Genomic DNA, 20,807 nt, shown 5'->3' with positions numbered 1-20,807 from the left:
TGAGCCTCAGCTTTCACACATCAATTCAGGAAAGTCATCTAATGGTGTCTCAACTTCACATCTCCAAAAGTAATGCTTTCATTCTCAGTCAATGCTTGCCAAATCTCCCACAAAAAGACACCACTGAGTATTTTTGTAACCTTGCAGAAGTTAGCAGGATTGCCCACAAGAAAGTTACATGGACCAGAATCTTATTTTGATGAAATGATAATGAAACTTCAGCAAAACATTTTTTATTTTTTTTTTTTTTTTTTTTTTTTTTTTTTTTTTACTTCAATATCTTCCTAACTGTCTTTTGAATAAATCATTCATGCCAGAAATACGATGTTGATCAGACAGGAAGCAAAAACCCAAGGCGAACAGGAACTCAAAAGGGACAGTGATCTTCCCTCACTCACTTCATTATTTACTGCAAACAGAGCTGGAAATAAAATAGTTAACAAGGTCTTCCAGGAGGGAGTTTCTGCACATGGTACCCAGCAGTTCCCAGAGTCAGGACTCCCACAGTCTCCATGCTCTTAAACAAACTTTTCATTACAGTGTACAAATGGCAAGCAGGTAATATTTAGAAAAATGCCAAGACAAAAAAAAAATATATTATGCTTTTAAATAGTATTTTGAATTTGTGGTTCCACAAGAAGTTCCAAGTTCCTCCTTTAATTCTGCTACCTTGGACTTCCCACAAAAGGGCAGTTCTAATTTTGGACAGCTTTAGCCAACCTGCTTCTTTCTGAGCAACCTAAAGTTGAGAGCAATGACCCATCATAGTAACCATTTCACTGCATTTTCATTAAACAAAAAGTGTCCTTTTGATAGTGCAATTTTTGACACCAATATCGTCTGTGAATAACTAAAAAAAAAAGTGTATTTCATTACCACAGTGGAAAGGCGAAACGTTCTGAAGGAGGAGAGCTCCACAGCTGAGTAATTTCTGCTCTTCTAAGAGTGTTGGCCTCTGTTCACCATAAATCTGTCTGTTTCAGAGGGTAAAGGTGAGGCACCCACCCACCTGCTGTATTCTTGGTTAAGAGAGGAGAAACCTGTGGGAATCTAGCACTGGCGAAGGCAACCCGTACTGGAAATGGACCAAGCAATTGTTTCAATGTGCTTTTAATATTTACTCATATTAAATACTACAATATTTACACTGCCTGACCTTGACTTTGATATGGCAGAGCTCATTTTTTAGTCCCTTTATATGCATTTTGTAAAGAATGAGACTAAGCAATCTGATTTAACTTTAAAACTAGATCTTCTGGGTTGGACTGAACAATACCTTATAGTCCTTTCTAGCCTAAATTATTCTCTGACTCGGTAACATCATCCTGGCCAGAAGAGAGGACCTTGTGATAGCAATAAATGTGCCTACTACCTAAACTGGATGAAATGAAAGATTATAAACATTGTTATATTCTTACACAGGTAAGCATTATTAATTTTATTGCAGGCGCATCTGTTCTTTTATTATTTCTCTGTGCTTTCTTAAAACAGGCTATCTACTTAATGGACTAAAACAACATTAAAAGCACCGTAAAATAAAATATTTCATTCTAGTGATCAAGAGAAACAAAATCTTTCCAAACCACTATTCTGCAGCTGTTACACCTTAAAATTCAGACATACATTCAATTATAAACTTTACCCTCTTTTTAACAAAGCTGTAACACATGGAATGCTTAAGTAAGGTATCACATATGGCCCTCAAATTTTACTAGTTTTAGGTAATACAAATTTTAAATATTTGCATGAAGAAGTGCTAGACATTAAATAAAGCATATATATTATCTCCTTACAGAGTCACTGGAGCACTTCCAAAAAGCCTCAATAAAAAGGAATGTCCTGCACCACACACAGTGTGAGGTAAATCCCTCTTCCTACCTTGCCCATGTTACTGTGCTCCAACAAATGCAGAACTCAGACTCAGTTCTCCCCATTCATGCTTTCAAAAACCCAGACCTAACAGTTACCTGCAGGCTCCTCACATCTGCAGGTACCAGCTTGTAGAAGGGTAACAGGAACAGCCAGTTTGGGAACACAAAATACATCTGTTGCACTCACTATAATTAAGTACTGCCGTATTATCAAGACCACCACCTGTCCGTAAGTGAAACAAGGACAGTAACACACATACCACCACTGTGTGTTACCATGTTTGCCTCTTTAACAGCCCCCAAAATTCAGCCATTCAAATTTACTGGGTTTTCCACTCAAATGGGAATCAGCAAGGTTCTCATACACATACTGTTCAGCCACATACCTTATATTCCTATTACTCCTTGCATAACAAAAGTACTTTTGATAATAAGCTTTGTGACGAGTGATTCTGTCTGCTTAACTGTTCAAAGGGAATACAGGAGAGCATTACCACAATGTCATCTTTTCGCATTTCTAAATTTTATTATATAAAGCCTTCACGAATGTTGGAAGAGGACAGCACATCCCTGCAAAAATAACATTAAAAGCTTTCAAACTCTCCAAATAGCAGAGTTAATAAATGTTAGCATAGGTCTACATTTTGATAGGTTACATTCAATTTCCTGTTAAACAAGCATTATATTACTATGAGGAAGCCATCCTTTTGATAGTAAGTAGTGGAAGACACGTAAATGGCCTATTAAAGGATAAAAAGAGGAAATGAAATAACTGAAGGTCTTTTAAATCACTTGTGTGCCATTTTCATGCATTCAATGCAGTACTTATTTTAAACTCTTTATTTCATAAAGTACACGAAGTTCGTGATTTAAAACAAAATTCCCAAGGGACTGATTTGCTCCTTTTCTTCTGACCCATTTCACGATTAAAAGCAGCAAAGCTGCAGGATCATAAAAGGACAAGTTATCCAAAACTTGCTACCTCTGCATATAATTTACATTAAATGACTTCATTAGTGAAATTTCTATTCACAATCACAAATATACTTTGCCTAACAGTTTTAATGATTGCAGGACTGAATGAATGGATTTTAAAAGTTGACAATTAATCAAAATACTAAGTGATCCCTAAGGTCTATAACATGACTGAACATGAATTTACTAAAAAAGTACTCATTAAAAAATATAATATATTCTATAGGCAATTTACTAATCTGCTTACAATTGCATGCATATGTAGTTATAAGTTCACCAAAAATCAGTCTTTCATTCTTTCTTTGTGGAGTTTTATTTTCAGAAAAGTAGTAATAAGAATATCTTTCCTGTCAATATGGCACTTCACCTTATTATTAGTGGAAACCAAACCTATGCAAGAATACTTAAACTAATTTATTGAGTTGTAAAAACATTTTACTTATCTGAGGCCGTGATTTCATTATTTCAGATTTAATGACGTTATAATCAGAACATCATCCTTTCCAAAGGTGGCCACAGTACTCTCTAACAATAAAACTTCTGCAATTAATCCTCCATAAAACTTTGAAATACATTTTTAAAGAAAATACAATTGTTTGATCCAGCTACTAAAGTAGTTATTTAAAAGAGACTCTTCTAAAAAGGTGTTGAGGCTCATAAGAGCCCATTCAGATGCAATTCTAAGGGAAACTTTGAGAAGCAGCCTTTAAGCCCATGTCCCACCTTTCAGTCACACATTCTGAAATGCGTTGGTATTCAGAGTACAACATGGCTCCACATCATTGAACTTTATATTCCACGCGTGAGAAAACACCCACAAAAATAAGAAACAGAATAGCCCTACCTATCTATTGGGAAAGACAGATGCAAAAACAGCTCCAGGAAATAGAGTGGGGAAAAATCTCAGCCTTTGACACAGCAAATAATTATGATTATTTAATTCCTCAATAGCGTTTTGTAGGGTTTTTTTTATTGCCCTCAAACTCACATAAGCAGTATGAGTTATTATTGTCAGTATGTCACTCTAACATCCCCCTGTTTCCATTAGGTTTTCCTTAACTGTTTCCTGAGGCCGAAATATCACTTGTAAAAACACCAACTTTATTTTAAAGTGTATACTTTTACTATGCTCTCAGAATTTTCTGTACATCTTCAATTAAGTCATCTTACTTTCAAGATAAAATCTGTAGGTTTGTTTTGGTTTTGTTTGTTTGGTTGCTTTTAAATAATATTGAAATTAGAAGAGAAAATACTGAATCCTGAGGTGTAAATTAAATTTATTCTCAGACTAACGGATTCAAGACTAATAACAAATCAGTTTCAATGATGAAAACAGAATCAACTCCAACTTGCACTTTTTCGCTTAAGGCAAAAACATTATGCACGAGTGTTTGCTGCCATTTTATTGTCTACCCTTTGCTACTATGTCATGATATAATGCTTGCAAAATATCCAATGCTCAATTGCTGCTAATAACTACAGGTTACTAGTGGCTACATATTAGTTGCATAAAGGTAAATGTATCTCATTTTCACATTTTTGTTTTTAATTTGAAACTCTGAAAGTGTCTCTTTAATTAAAATAAAGTATCTTCTGCCACAGCAGAAAGATTTCTGATAGGTGGGACTAATACAAGCCAAATGCACAAGCAGAGGATTCATTTTAATGTTAAAATTATTTCAACAGTGTGTAATTGTTTATACCTCTATTTATATAAAAATCTTGAGCTGGTGCATACATCAAATTCTTACTATTTAGCTGAAAATATGACAGACATGGATTTAAACAAAATTGAAACAAAAAAATACATTTCAAAGGAAAGACTAATTATCTTCTCAGTATTGACTGAAGTGACTCATTAATCCATAGTCTGCCAAATCAAACTTATAAGTCATGGTCACTATGAACACCTTTTAGTCAACTACAGTGTTTCTCAGGCTTTACAGCATTTTCCATTCTCATTTCAGACACTTGTGCAAGGGCTAATAGGAAATAATTTAATTTTACAATTTAAAATGAAGTAAAAAAGAGCAAATATTAGAAAAGTTACTCAGATCTGATGATACCAAACTGTACATGCGCTGAAAACTGCCGAGCTTCTAAGCTGAAAGAATTGATACTGACAACTGGGTAACAGTAACAGCATGATAAAAATGTTTGCTCCTGGATATGACAGCAAATGCAGAAGTTCCCCTAAAATACAGCAAAAAAATGCATGTTGTATGAACCAAATTATTTCTGTCTTGTCCTGCATTGCCTCTCTCTCTTCCTCCAACGTTACACCTCCTGCTGCCCTTAGTCTTGGACTCCAGATTTTAAAGGCAGAAAAATAAAGTCTTGAAATCTGGGCTATGAAGAAGAAAACATTGCCAGCATTAATGGAAATCTAAAAAAAAAAAAAAAAAAAAAAAAAAGAGTCCAAGAGAATTCAATTCATATCTGGTCATTTAACCCAGAAAATACGAGCTACAGAAGAGGGGATACAGTAGATATAGATGGCATTTAAAGCAGGACAAAGAGACAATTTTTAAACCATAACTGTTTGTAGGGTTGTCTATCACCAATGACAGTACAAAGTAACAAACCTAAATTTGAAGTGAGCTTTGCCATATTAAAAACTTAGCTCCCTGGCCCAATTTTTAAGGTCAGAAACACACTGGTCATGGAGAAATAGAAAAAGACTATGCAGCTGTACTACTGTAAAGAGAGAAAAAAAATCCTTTATCTTAGTTTCTAAGGAGAAACTCTCCTCTATACTCCTATTTTTCTTATGTGAGAAAGCAACGAAATCCCTATGGAGAATAATTACTGTTAAAAATCATTTTCATCAGTTAAGTTTTACAACACAATTTACATAAAACAGCTGTTGAAACTGTAGGCGTAGGTTTGTGCAATGACAACAGTGATGAGCAGTGCTATTGCTACAATTGCAACTCTAACTGAAGAAAAAGTCATCTCAGCCCAGCCAAACTCTATTTTTGTTCTTCCAGCCAAACTCTATTTTTGCTTTCCCAGGCCAGAAGGGACAGAGCAGTTGCAGACACCGGCTGCTGTGTCTACATGCACACCCTTGCTGCTTCCCATGGTCCGCTTGGTTATGCACCAGGCAGGAGATGGAGACACAACTTCAAATCATTGTCTATTACTCCAGAAATCCTCACATTTCTGGATTTTGGCTGCAGCTGCCATTCAGAGGGCAAACTCTTCCAAACTGCATGCATGAGTTTGTCCCACTGTAACATTTACTATTGCCCCAAAGGCATCATTGTGCTACGTGATTCACTACACCACCTAGTTTTGTTGCACAAAGCATCATTCCAAAGTTGCATAAAAATAATTAAAGATTCTAATTGATTTTCTGTCAATAGAGAACAGCCTAAATGTTCTGTACTGAGTTAAGGTCATTATCCTTTTGTCAAAAATTACTCTGAAGAATGGTAATTTTCTCATAATTATCACACACAGAGTGTGAATTCAATTTAGTGCACTGGCATTCTCAACACAGGGTTGAACACTCAACACTTTTTTTTTTTCTTTTCCTTTAAACAAGCATTCTCTAAACAAGCCTTTACTTAAAATTAGTTGAATTGGGTCATATTGTCAACCTCACCACACAAGAAATAGCCAATGCATTTCACGCAGTCTCCAGCAGGCCTGTTTCATGGAACTGACCAACAATACTGGTTGAAATCCTGCCAAGAATTGAAAACACCAAGTATATCAACTTACCTTTCTTCCTACAAGAAGCTAATGCTGACCTCAACCACGCTGCCAAAAATCTCGGTTCACACATTTAAATAACAAAAGACCCTTGACTTAGCAGTTACATAAACTAATAATTATGGCAAAAAACTTCATAGGCTTCTGAACATTGGCTGTCATCCACAAAGTGAATGGTAAGAGGAAAGATGAAAGCTTATTCCCCCACCTCGTTGGAGAACCAAGTTTCAACCTGGGAACAAAATCGTCTTAAAGATATTTTGTTAACCAGCTATCTCCCAGCATCTTATTATCCTACAGCATATACCTGACTTTCCCACCTTTATGTCTCAGAGATCTTGAAATGCTTCAGATACAGAGCTGGGTTTGGAGTAAGAGCAGTGACATTTGTAGAGTAATTACCGATTAATATGCCTATTTCTAGGGAATGTTCATGTTCTCTTCTTTAATTGGTGTCTTTTTGGTCAGAACATCTAATTTCTGGCACTTCAGAGTCACTGTCCATGGCTTTATCATCCACTGTTAAGTAATTACATTCCATGCACTTTCCACAGTATGAATTGTTCAAAACCAGAAATTTCATCTTTTATGTGACCTTAGCAGATGTGGTTTGGTCATTTTTCCCTTATGCCTTTGAATGTAAAGCACATTTAAACTCATTTTCATCATTCATCTTTGCAGCAGCTGAAGCCACAGTCTGCTCTTTTAATCCCACAAAAGGCCTTTTTAATGGCTTTTATATACAAATTCCATGCCACCGAAGATATAAGACAAGATTCATGAAAGGACCGGATCTGTAGTACCCACAATATACTCTTCCTGTCACATGTGAGCTTGTCAGCCTGCTGCTCTAGTTGCCAGTGCCCGTGACAGGGCAGCCCCGCAGTGGGGACACTTATAGAAGACGTTTCATGCCACATGTCTCTTACATACCCTCAATTTTAGCATACAAGTTTTTCCCTCCCTGGCTCACTCTTACCAGAAGATTGTTAAATGGCTAACAGATTGAAGAATTAATTAGCTTTGGCTTTGTTTTGTTTAAAACAAAATCAACTAGTTCAAATTCCCTAAAGGCAGATGAAAATAATTACATCTAGCAGCTGAAAAAAGCCCACCAACTTACCAGAATTCATTTTTATTAAACAAAATGCTAGTGGCATAGATACTACATTTATTTATGTTATGGCACAATTACATATGAAAACCATCAAACGCATCTTTATAAGTTTCAGCAAACATCGTTCCTGCAGTTTCTACCTATTGCATAAAATTTAAAAGATATTACATAATGTGCAGGTATGAAAAGGAAATTACATCACTTTCATAACCCAATGCACCTAACTCCAAGACATACCTATTTCAACAGTTATGAGACATAAAATACAAGCTTCAGAAAATTCTAGTTACAGTCCCTGAAGTTTTATCTACCATGTATTTGAAAAAGCTCTGCTGTTGTCTTTGACCCCTCTCACCAAGTTTAATTCTAAGGAGGCCTTAGCTACACCTCTGTGTTTGGTGCGATGCCGCGATACAATGAGATGCGATGGGACGTAATTCACGTAATTCAGAGAAGATGGCACGTCTCTTCTCTCCCTTTAAATTTTGCATTTCTTTTTGCTTAGGAAAAGGTTCATTGTGTTGTACATTACACTGCATTTTAATAAAGGACTAAAAAAAATAACCCCACTATACCTTGTGCAAGTTGCAACTCCAATGTGTATTGCACCTCCTGCACCTCTGTGTTTGGTGCAATGCCTTTCAGCTGATCCCTTAAGTCTTTCAGCTTTATGTAATAATGAACTTAATCTTGCACACGAGGAAACTGAGCACATCTTGCACTGGATGATGGCATAAAGTAACAGAGCTTGAGACAAAGAGCAAGGAAAATTGCATTACTGGTCCCTGAACTATGAGCTAACATTTAGCTTATGGGGGGGTTTAATCTGATGGAAAGTGTTCAGTAGGGGAGAAAATGGGGTATGCTGTCCATAGCACAGGCTTTTGCTGGTGCTTTTGGTGTCCCAGGGGGTGCCATTATCCTGGTAAAAACATTAATGAATGGTGTTTTCCAGCAAAGAGAGAGATTTTATTAACACTTGTGCAATCTTCTTTGTAAAACCTTAAATTCTGCTTCTAATTAGGGAACTTCTTTAAGAGGTCAAGTACAAAGCATCCACGTTGATCATTTAACAGGAAACGGCAAAGAAATGGTGACATATACTAATTGTTTCATCTAACCTGAGGCAAACAAATGTAAAAAATAATGATTGCTTATGGGGGAAAAAAAAAAAATGTTTAATTTATCTTTTGTGTATGAGTTACTTTGTATTCATTCTGTATTGGGAGGAGTCACATGGAGTAAGGAACTACTTAAGTTAGGTAGCAATAAACTCCATCTTCTCCCACTGCCTACCCCTAAAATAAAGACTACAGAGAAACACCTGTTCCACACTTTCCACCAATCACACATACTTGTAGATTTTTAGTCTGTGACTTTGAACAGTTCTTGATCCTAGACATGAGACCCTAAAGGGAACCATACAGGATTATTTTCGAAGTCTGAAAACTAAACTTTCATGAGGTATTATTGGACTTGACTAATACAGCAACATTTTCTTGTAGCACAGGAAACAGAAATACCTGATTTTTAAAAAAATAACCCTGAGACAGGCAACCTGGCTTGTTCTGCTGAAAATCTAAAAAGCCAACATGACAAGCTTTTCATCAAAACACATCAATAGATGCATATACAGGTACAGGCCAGGAACTGTTAAGGTTCTTCAAGGTAGGTCACCTTTACTTGCTGAATTTTAGTAAACTGTTTCCCTTCTTTTACTTTAAAGTTCTACATCAAAAAGAAGGCTTGTAAAAATTCCAGTATTTGAAAAATAGACATGCAATTATTTACAGACTTCAATAAGAACGCAGTACATATGAAAACAAAAGCATTTTTAGGAACAAAGGAGTTTACAAAGCCCCATTCCCTACAAATATCAAACTCATCACTGACTCCAGTTCCCTCCAACTTTTCAGACATTAATAAAATCTCTTGATCACACAGACTCTCTAGCATCAGTAAATGTGGGATCACAGAACAATCTCTCCCTATATGTGCACTTTACATGATCTCTCTTTTCTCTCTAATCTCATTTTTATGTGGCCACTGATTTCTAGAGTGCATTAACAGACAGACATATGTACTCTCACACATATCAAATAATTGCAAAAATCTGCTTTCCCTCAGGAAATAAAAGTATGAATACCACCACCAGAATCATGCTGCTACACAAGTTTATTTCACCTTCCCTCCCCATTTCTTTCCTCCTCTGCTTGCTTACTCTCACAAACTCTTACTAAGAAGAAAAATGAAGCCCTAATTCAATTGTAAAAAAACAAAAAAACAAAACAAAACAAAAAAACCCACCACCTTCTAATGACAGCTCATGAATCCCAGTAATTTAATATCTGACTAAATAAATTTTGTCATGTGGGTATGCTGCTCTGTTAGCAGAAAGAACGCAGGACACTGCCCTCCATTGAACATTGGCCTTAAACCAGACAGGATGGCAGAGACAATCCATCCAACAGTCCATTCATAGACTCAAAATAAGATTTTGCCCTGGGTACAGTTGCAATATTAAGGTTTCACTTTGCTGCCAGTGTTAATCACAGATGGTAACCCACTGAAAGTAAGGTCACACTGCAGAGTAGTGGAAGATCTCCTAATTAAACCCCATTCCCCAAGAATAAGAGAAACAGAGGAGCTCACACTTCATCACTAAGGAAAGCATTGTGAATTAAGTCAGGACTGACTTTATTTTAATGTAATTACTTGTTAATTTAATATCCCTGAATCATTATTGCTCTGGGGCTTTTGCCTGTAACTCTATTAATTCTCATTTTATTGTGCTTGCAGTGCACTGAACTATACCACGCTAATGGAGAAGTTGCAATTATTTATTTTGTGCATTTCCTGCTGAGGTTATTGCACCATGCAAGAAATATCAGTGTGTAAGAATAAAATACTGATAATAGCACAACATAAAGCAAGAAGAGACTGCAGTTCCATCATTTGTCATGGAGTTTTTGCCTTTGGGTAAGCGGAAAGGCAGTAAGTTGTTAAGTGAAAGCATGGCATTACTGAAAGTCTATCTTCAGTTTTCAACAAGAATTAGATTATTTTTCCATTAATGAAGTAGTCCAAATTCCATTTAATTTACTTAACTATGAGACGCGGACAGTCATGTTCTTGCTGTTTAATCCAGCAACAACTAAAACTCTTACTATAAACATGTTCAAAAACTTGGATGCATGGAGGTTTATAATAGAGATGGAAAAATAAGTGACTTTTCTGTAAAAATCTAAACTGAATTGTTTTATTTTGTACTACTAAGTTCTTAAAAAGATAAATAATATTAATATAAAGAATAATTAATGATGGAAAAGGTCATACTGCCAACTTATAAAGGACCTCCATCCAAGTTCTATAGTGGCAGGGACTTTCAATTGAGGAAAAAAAAAAAAAGAAGTTAAAAGTGAAATAAGTTTTCATGTGTCCACTTATTAGCATATGACAATTCATCATACCATATGACATTTTATTCAAGCCAAATGCAGCCTGAACTAACACTGCAGTGATATAGCCTGGGGACTGGATTGCTTTCCGAGAAGTCGTACGGTCAACAACATACCAATGTCCTAGTAATCTCCTTCAAACTGTAATTAAACTGACTTCTGTAGTGCTAAGGAAGACTGCAGTACTTTCTGTTCAATGGCCTTTATGAAACATACCAATACACCAACAACCTCACAAAACTCAAAAGCCTCCAACTTATAAAAGGATTAAAAAAAAAAAAAAAAAAGACAGCCAAACAACTCACCCCAAAACCACACATAGATCAAAATATAACATGATTTAGAAAGAAAGCAAAAAATATGCACTCATGTGGAGGGAAAAGAAGAAATACACAAAACTCTTAAAGGAATCAAGAGAATAAAAAAAGCAGAAGTCAAATATATGTCATCAAAACACGAGAGACTTCTAAACTGGAAAACATAGGTTTGAACTTCAACCACAGTGAAGAGTCCTTAGCTCAAGTGAATTGCTGGCAGAAATGATATCTGGTTCTATAATCATTAAGTCACAATTAAAATAACAGATTTTTTTTTTTTTTAGCAAACAGGGAAAAATCCCATTCCCCTAGTTTTGAATTGCTCTTCACAGCAGCTTTCTTTTATTAGTTATGTGGTGGTATTTTTGTGTGTGTTTGGTTTTTGTTTGTGTAGGGGGGGTTGGTTTGTTTTATTTTAATTAGAAGAAAGTATTCTCATGTACTCAGTCACACAAAATAAGACTTCAACCAAGAACAAAAAAAAAAGCCAATCCCATTAAACTTGTCATATAATAAGATTCACCAACACTAGAATTGGCTTACTACATATAACCTCTGGTGTTCAAAGAAACTATAGATGAGTAGAACAGCTGATTTGGGGCTGCATATTCCCTACTCACACTACTGAAAGAATAACTATTCTGCTTAAAGCCACTGTCACCATTTCAAAAGCAACAGGTCTCTTTCATCCGCAAGTCTCCAGATACGAGTTTGGAGGACTTTCATTTCAACAAAATTAAATCAAGCAGAACTTAAAAATTAATAAGCATTATAACACCTTTATCAAACATTTTTCCCCTTCAAACAAACATCCCTGTTATACAGGCAACATACTCCTTACATAAAATTTGTACAAATCTTCAGAAAGCAAAACCTAAAGTCTATATAACCTAAACTATCCTGTTAACAGATACTTTGTCACCTGAATTTTGTAAGCTTTTCCATTTTCTCAGGATAAGAAGCTGAGATTTCTCAACTCATGTACCTTTTGTGCCATTTAATTCACAGAAGCTCCTAAATGCCTTGAACATCCTATTTTTATAATGAAAGAGCTTTCGTTTATCATCCAATTACCTTCCACTAACACTATTCTATTACTTTCAAATGCAATGAGAAGTATAAAACACTCTGTGGGGCTTATAACAGCATGGAATGAGAACTGCGTTACAGCTGGTGCCTCTTGACACAGAAAAAAAGTATTATATTCCCTGATCGCACCTTTCACTGGGGTAAGAACTGTCAGTCACTCTGCTCAGCAAAAGAGTAAATCACTCGGGAAGCAGCAGGTATTTAGGACTTGCAAAAGGTTTGGAAACATGTGAATTTCACGGCAAATTAACATCTTAAATCAAGCTTAAAACTAGGTTCATTATTTTTAAATCCTTCACTCAAATGAAAGGTTCTGCCAACAGTACAGGTGGGTCACAAAATCAAAGCTAACACAAAAATTAAATTCTAAATTTGGTGATAAAAGTTAAACCACAGCTCTAAATTAAAAGAGTATGAAACTTACTGATAACACCTGAGAAAAAAGCCTCCTGTGACTTGATTTCAGCAGATATGGCATCACTTAGCAAAAGGCTATCTTTTATCTAGAAAAGATGGCTTTCAAACTGATAAGCATCCATCAATGTGTGCTCCAAAGAATATAAAAATAAAAAATTCAAAGGTAGAAAGGACAGCAAAGATCAGCTCCTGGTGCAAAATTAATGCTGAGGTGCTCAAAAAGCCTACAAGTCTGACTTTGTTCTTAATAAGGTGCTTAAACTTGTTTCAGACATACATATTAGTGCTGCTCCCTCTTCTCTGCAGAACAGCCCGATACTGTCTCAGAACCAGCCTGACCTCAGCAAGAGAGAGGAAAGAAAAGAGGCATAAAGGAAAGACCCGTAAATGAAACTGTTCAAGTTTCTTAATTTATCTGTTCAACTGTAGCTTCCCCAAACAGGGCAGAACCAAATCAAAGAACCCAAAACAACCAAACAGAAAAAAGGGCCATAAAGACAAAGAGGTTTTATGCAACAGAAAAGTCATTAAAAGGTAAAAAGGCTAAAAGAAGAGACAATAGTGTTTCCATCAAGCTTCATTCCAAATTAGACTAGAATAAATGAAAGTGCTTGACATGTATTCCATAGGAAAACTGGAGTCACCAAAAATGAAAACCAAACCACTTTTGCAGACTACCACACAGCACAATTCAGCTAAAAACTTCAAAGTTATACACAAAGTAGAAGACCAGAAGATCTGATATATAAGACTTTAACAATAAAGAGCAAAAGTAAAGAATATAAACTCTGAAAGATGTTGAAAGATATGCCTCTAAGCATTGTTAAGGTATTCTCTGTACATCACAAAAAATGACATTACACTATACTACACAGTTTTTCCAAAGACAACAGCAATGACTGATTGGAAGTGATGAGAGCACAGATCAAGTCATGATTACAGTAATGTGCATGAATTTAAAGATCACATCAACAATTCACAGTCTATTTAATAGTAAATTAAGGATTGGAACACTGCTTAGTTCACGACTGGTAAAGAATACTAATTTGTGCCAGGGTTCAAAGTGGTGATCTTCCTGCAAAGATGCTGATTCCATGTGAAGGTCAAAGGAGTCTAGATCACTAAATTTCCTGAAAGTGAGAAAAGCAGTTTTCCCAAGTTAGGACAGGCCCATTTTCTGCTCAAACTTCCTCCCGTATTGCTCAGCCTGCTCCAAGTACTGCAGATTCAATCCTCATATCTAAGCTATGAATAACTAAGTGGTAGGACAACCCTCCAAGTAACGTACGGAGGGCTTCTCGTCTCAGGTGAGTTATTTCTCTTCGGCTTTATTTTGCAGATTTTAGGCTTTATTTTGTTTCCCTCCCACTTAGTTACTTCTAAATCTTAATGTTATCTAAAAATTCCTTCATTTATATATTTTGTGTAGATAGGGAAAATAAAAATTAGTATAACTGGATGGTTTATCTTTACCGTACCTCTTGTGAATTTCTGTCCTTCTTCCATCAACAGATAATGTTTAATCTAGTAAACTTTGGCATAATTTAAAACAGCGTTAGTCTCAAAAGTCTTGCAGATCTCTAGCATTTGGAATGTTATTCTTCAGGGAACCCATTAATCTTCACAAAAAGGTCTCAAAGGGCTGTATTAATTAACAGATCCAAGTAATCTACAAAAACTGAAATACTGCCAAACCACTCTGCACATACTCACAGCTCATTAAAAATACCAAAATCCTCAGTTTAGCATTAAATAATTCCCAAAGGTGTTTCAAAAAAAGCTTACACAGTATGATATTTAAAATTTGTTTTAAATGCAAGGAAAATTTACTATGATTTATTATCACAATTACACATAATAAGCCTTTCAGAGCTATGGTTCTAACATAAGTTATAACTGCTACTTTATGATAACGTGCTTCATTGGTATGTCCTTTCCATATGGATTTTGTGCTCCCACTCCCCCTTGATTTTTGTAAAGGATTTTACTCAACCTGTTCCAGAGAAAGGGATTGACAAAGAATGGCAAAAATGCAGAAAAAAGTAATTTCTCCTGAACTTGAATTTTGGTAGCTACCAGACCCACTACTTGCACTCTAACAAAGATTTCTTCTTAAGATTTGTGATACTAAGGGAGTCATAGTGTATGTGTTATTAAATAGTTACAGTTACCTGGAAAATGACAGAGAAAAACCTCAATGTTCTTTTCTGTTGCTGATCCTTCTCTCAGCACAACCTTTACTAATCAATAGCCACAATTATACTGAATTTCACAAATATACTTGGAAAGGTCTCAGTTATTTCACTGGAGATTTTTAATCTTCATCTGACTGCATCTTTATTCATCACCAAAAATAAATGCATACAGTAGGCAGTTATAATTTCCAGGGCAAAAAAGATAAAAATTCAACTTTCCCTCATCAATCCAATCACAAAAAGTATTCATAAAATCACTACGGAAACATATTCAACCTTATACCATGATTGATATGATGTCTAAACAGGATGAAAAGCTTCAGAAGTGATACTGGAATATGACAGGAACCAATCCTAAAGAGATGAGAAAGCAAACAAGGCCAAATGTGATATCATTTAAACATAAAAGTGGGTTGAAGAGCATACCTGTGCCTTAGAAATTATTTTAACATCCTCAGCACCTACTGTTTAATTCAGATGGCTCTTGAGAACTCATTAAAATGCACTCAGAAAATTTCAATAACTATCCAAGTTAAGCTGCTATAGTCCCAACCTTATTCTACTGAAACTATACCAACTGCTGTATATTCTTTTGTCTTCTCCTTCCCCTCACACCTCCCAGCATGACTGTGCACAAGCCAGTTTCACTTATGTCCAAAGTTCCCAACTGCAAGGTCACACAACTCTACCCTCATTACAAAATTCAGGCATTAAATTAAGCGGTTTTTCTTTATAATCTGTTAAAGATAAAATGTGTCTTTTTAAGGAAAATAACACACAAAACAGAAGGCTTTAAAACCTTGTCTATACCCATCATCTCTTGCTTTCAAGTTTTCTACTTAAACCCTGTCTTGACTTTACTCTCTTAAGACAACATCGCACCTCTTTGACTGCATTTTGGTACAAGGTCTTTGGGTCCTTTTTGCAAATACACGTTTGTATAATGGAATTATAAATAACTGCCATAGTGCAGTCTTTCTCACAGATCTTCACATGAAAAGCACATTCAAGATTTCTGTCATACACTAAGTTTACAGTGCACAAAACATCACATACGTTGAAGTGTACCATTACATCAGGATATGACATTGCACTATAAGATATAGAACACTTGAAATACTCAAAACGTACGCTGCAGTATTTTGCTTTATACTATCGTGGAACACAAAATTGAGTTGAAGGACATTCCAGTATCAAAGGTACCCATTATCATATAAGTGGTGTGAATTCATATGTCATTACATAGCTATTGAATACAAATCACTCCCCAAAAACTACTACATCAAGCATTACTACTTCATTTTCTGAGGCATGCTGGGTTCCATGCACATTTAACTGCTTGCAAGTACATCAGGATACAGTGTTAAAACAGCACTTTTTTTCTATTTTTTTCTGTTCATTCAGAAACTCAGGGAAGTTATTTTTAGACAAAAAAAACTCTCACTGATCTCAGTGGCCATCAATCTTTCTTCATTTGCTGTTGTCTTGTTTGTCCTTTCCTTGCAAAACTCTGCCTTCTGAGAGCTAACTGATCTGTTAGAACTGTTCAAAGCACAGAAAGTTTCCTTGCCTCTCTAACTCCCCCTGAAGCCACCCAGTAATATTGCAGTTAATATTGTATTTGGGAGTAAAGATAAACGATGCTGTGTAAAGTAGTTTGAAGAACTACATGGAACTGCACCAGAAATATTTCTGATGGGGTGAAACAACAAGAGCTACTCATTTCCTGGATGATGGTACCTCTGTTTTTGAAAGCAGCTATGTAAATATACACATATTTTACTAAGACAGACATTTTTATAAGGAGGAGTACATTAGAAGAACAGTGCTTGAGAAAGCACTATAGTATTTGGCAGCTATCGATTCCTGTAAAATTTTACTGACCGCCATAAAGATGTCTTAAAAGTTGATTTACAGTTGTTTAGGCAGCAGAATTATGAGATTTGGTTTCCCATTACTTTCAAACCATAACTTTGAAACATATGGGGAAAAAAAAAAAACAAAAAAAAACCAAAAAAAAAACCCAACACAAAACCAGAAGTATGGGGACATTATTGATTTCAAGTTTACTCTGCAATGAGACCAGAAAGTTACTTTGAAGGAGCTGATCTGCTGTGCCCACCCTAGGGACACCCCACAGCTGCACCAGAGGAGCAGCAGCCACTCGCCTCAGACCCCTAGAGTCTTCAGAAACCACTCTTGTTACCTCCACAGCCTTGAGGTTTGGTCATCAAGCACTTGGCACCAGAGCACTTCACTAAATATCAGATAAAATAGTGGACTGCTGAGGTAAGTAAATAGTACAGCAAACCACAAAATACACAAGGACATACTAGCAACGATCCATCATTTAACAGCATTTTAATGATATTAAGATCTAGCAGTGACACAATTAATTCCAAAACAACAGAAGCAACATGTAGACCCTAACCCACATTACCCAAACACCAAAAACAATGGAGAAAAGTTCAACAGGGATCAAAATATCAATTACTAACTAGAAGTTGGTGTTAGAAAATAATCAGCATTTATCTGCTGAAGAAACCAATTTATCAAGTAAAAACTGAAATGTTCTTACCTCATTAACTGTGCCAAAATTTAGTAAACTAATATGTTTGGTTTGTGGAGAGCTTTCCATTATTTTTTCCTAGTACACCTGAAGACACCAGAACATCACCCAGCACCACTTCCTCACCTACTGCTTTTGCCCCGGGGCTAATGAATTAATTGATCTTGAATGAAAAGGGGTGGGAAAGCTTGGAAAAGTAAATAGTTAAACAGATACACCTGCCCCAGGCCCCTCCAAACCCACCGGGCTGTTTAGGCAGGATTCTTGGCCAATGGGGAGCAAGATAGAAGAAAAGAAAAAGCCAATAAACCCCCACATTACTAAACCAAGGCTTATTTTCTGTTTCAGAAAATCATTTTAGGTGCATATTTTCCTCACTCCAAAGCACAAATTTGCTCTTTTCAATACAAGAAACTAATGGAAAAAATAATTAAATAGCAACTGTTTCTGAACTAACTTTTAAATCAAAATATAAAACCAAAGCAGACCAAAAAGACCTGTCTGCAGATCTAGGGACAACTGTAAGCTATACATTTTAATAAAGCAAACTTGTTTTGTTTTGGACAGCCTCTGCCTAAAACATCAACATTCCACTTCATATACAGATGGTTTTATTTCTGAGGGGAAAAACAAACAAACCAACCAAAAAAAACACAACCAACCACACACACAACACACACCACCACCAAAAAAAAAAAACCCATGACAGTACAGAAGATCAGTCTGGAAACAGCCCTGATACACACAGAAACTTTGGTTTCCAGTATTGCAGTCCATTAAATTTCATTACTATGAACATGCACAAGGAACACAAGGATGGTTATAGCCTTAGACCTTCACCCAGTTTACATTTTTATTTTCAAATGCAAATGCGTATGTCCCAGGGACTGTAAACTGAAATCTCTATCAACTTTGTTTTGATTATAAGTCATAGTTATAAGTCTAATTGGTTTTGAAACAGAAAAGAAAGATACAAGATAATCTAGCAGGTACTGTTCTGGCATTTAGTATCAATTCACGTAAAATGAAAATCAAGATCTTGTTTTGTCTGATTTGACAGAAGCAGTTTGTTACTTGCTTTACCTCAGTAGACACTCTGCTCTACATCGATAACTGACAAATCTTGACATGGGTTTAATAATGTAGTTTAAGAATGAACTAAAAACTCCATAGATTTTCAAATTTTAGCAATATCTACAACGGGGATGAGATTTTCAGAATATGCCAAGCATGCCCAAGGAAATCTAGTCATTTTGTCCAAGCCTCTACCTGGGAATTGGTCTCTTCTGAAATATGTATGCTTGTTTATACACCTGTGTAGTAGCTGCTGAAAGCTGGATCTGAATTATAATTTGAGCACTGAAAGGATGCAGCAAATCTGTCTCTGAGGCTGAGCACTCTCCTTCAAAATTTCCACATGAGTGAAAATACTCAAGTAAGATTGTGACTGCCATCCATCTGCTCCATGTCACAGTTCCCAAATCCCTAGTGAGGGATACTTTACTCCTCAGCTGATCTGCACCTAAAAGACCACAGGCAAGAAACACAAACTAACATGATCCATTATGATGCTCAAGACATTTTCTAGTTTTATGTCAGCCCTAATTAATTATAACAGCAGCAATTAAAGTCTATTCAGTAAATAAACCGATAGCCATAACTCATCACTGTCACGCATCTTTCACCTGTTTCAATATAAGGACACACAGCCAGGAAAAACAAAACAAGAGCATCCACTACAGACAGTTCATAGCCCTGAATTCCTGGCAGTGCTATGTTGTTCCAAGCTCTGTTAATTATAGCAAGAAATTTGTAAATTCTTGGCCTAAAATACCGCTATAAAAATTGGAATCAGGTACAGAAGTGAAATGACTTAGAGGCTGGTTGGATTTGGGGTTTGGTTTAGTTTTTTTGTTTAGTTGGTTTGGGGTTTCTTTGTTGTTGGGTTTTTGTCGATGTTCTGTGTGTGTTTTTGTTTTGTTTGTAAAAGGTAAATGTTGGTAAAGCACTCCAAATTTAAAGGATTCTCTATCACTTGATTTTCTGACCAATTGTATGAGGACATTTTTTTAATACCATGCTGGAATTTCTCCAGGGAGATAGTTCAGAAAGATTAAGAATGGAAATCAAAAGTACAGGAACAAGGAAGGAGTTGTGTTGAGAATAGGCCAAGAGGTGAAACAAACTTTTAAAAGTCACTTCCTGGATTTCAAGTCATAAACCCAGGGGAATTTACTCTCCTCCCATAGGACTTGAACATGTTTTGCAACATTTTTAAAACTTCACCTTTCAAACTGTGTACGGCTCTTGGTTTTCTACTAATCTTATCAACAGTTGAATAGCTAGAAGTCTGTCGATACTGATATTTTCAGAATTTACCATGAAGAAAACACTGAAATTGAAATGGAATAGAAAGAAAATAATCAGGAATGGAAAAAGATACTATTTTGTGAGAAGAGTCAATATGTACACTTTTGTAAATGAAAAAGATTAAATGTAAAGACACACAGGTACATCTGCAGACGGGACAGCAGAGGAAGTGTACAGTAATTCCCATAATCTGATTTATAAGGAAAACAAATGTCAGAATTTAGCAATCATACCAGACATTCCCAAAATAGAGTTTGTTAAATTTAACTTGATTAGAATTATGTCTTTAAATTAGAACTCTGTAATACAGTGTATATTCAAGGGGCAATTGTTCAAGAATGCAGAGCCCAAGATATTGAAGCTGTAACCTTAGAGGTGCTTTTTCACCTTCTCTCTTGGGCCAGCACACCTGCTAAATGTCAAGAAAAGGCAAGATCCTCCCCCCACCATTACTTTAAGCACAGAACCCTGTTCCATGTCCTGTCTGGTATTCATGCAGAACATACAAAATCAGCTAAAATGATTTTTTACACTTTCTTTCCACTGTCCTGAACAAAACTCTAGAATTGTATGTCTTTGTGGAATAAACCCAACCATTTTGTGACAGTTTAAAGGTTATTTCATGACATACAAAAGGGAGTATCTGGAAAGACTCTAGAACATATTTTAAAAGTTAAGCTTCATCTTAACCATACCGAAGCACAAATTA

At 35.9% G+C, this 20,807-nt stretch overlaps 1 protein-coding gene across 3 annotated transcripts in view; it reads right to left on the bottom strand.

Annotated features, from left to right (window-relative positions):
• Positions 1 to 18,186, bottom strand: part of LOC110358229 (sperm-associated antigen 16 protein-like) — a 321,255-nt gene extending 303,069 nt beyond the window's left edge. For 2 of the 3 annotated variants that reach the window (XM_065069085.1, XM_021286622.2), the window contains exon 1: positions 17,738 to 18,186. The gene's annotated coding sequence lies outside the window, so the exon portion shown is untranslated. The remainder of the gene's footprint in view (positions 1 to 17,737) is intronic. The other variant, XM_065069086.1, reaches the window with a different exon arrangement.
• Between the last annotated feature and the right edge of the window lie 2,621 nt (positions 18,187 to 20,807).

The sequence above is a fragment of the Columba livia genome, chromosome 7 (genome assembly GCF_036013475.1).
Source record: "Columba livia isolate bColLiv1 breed racing homer chromosome 7, bColLiv1.pat.W.v2, whole genome shotgun sequence".
Lineage (NCBI taxonomy): Eukaryota > Metazoa > Chordata > Aves > Columbiformes > Columbidae > Columba > Columba livia.
This window is presented reverse-complemented; position numbering and strand designations above follow the sequence as displayed.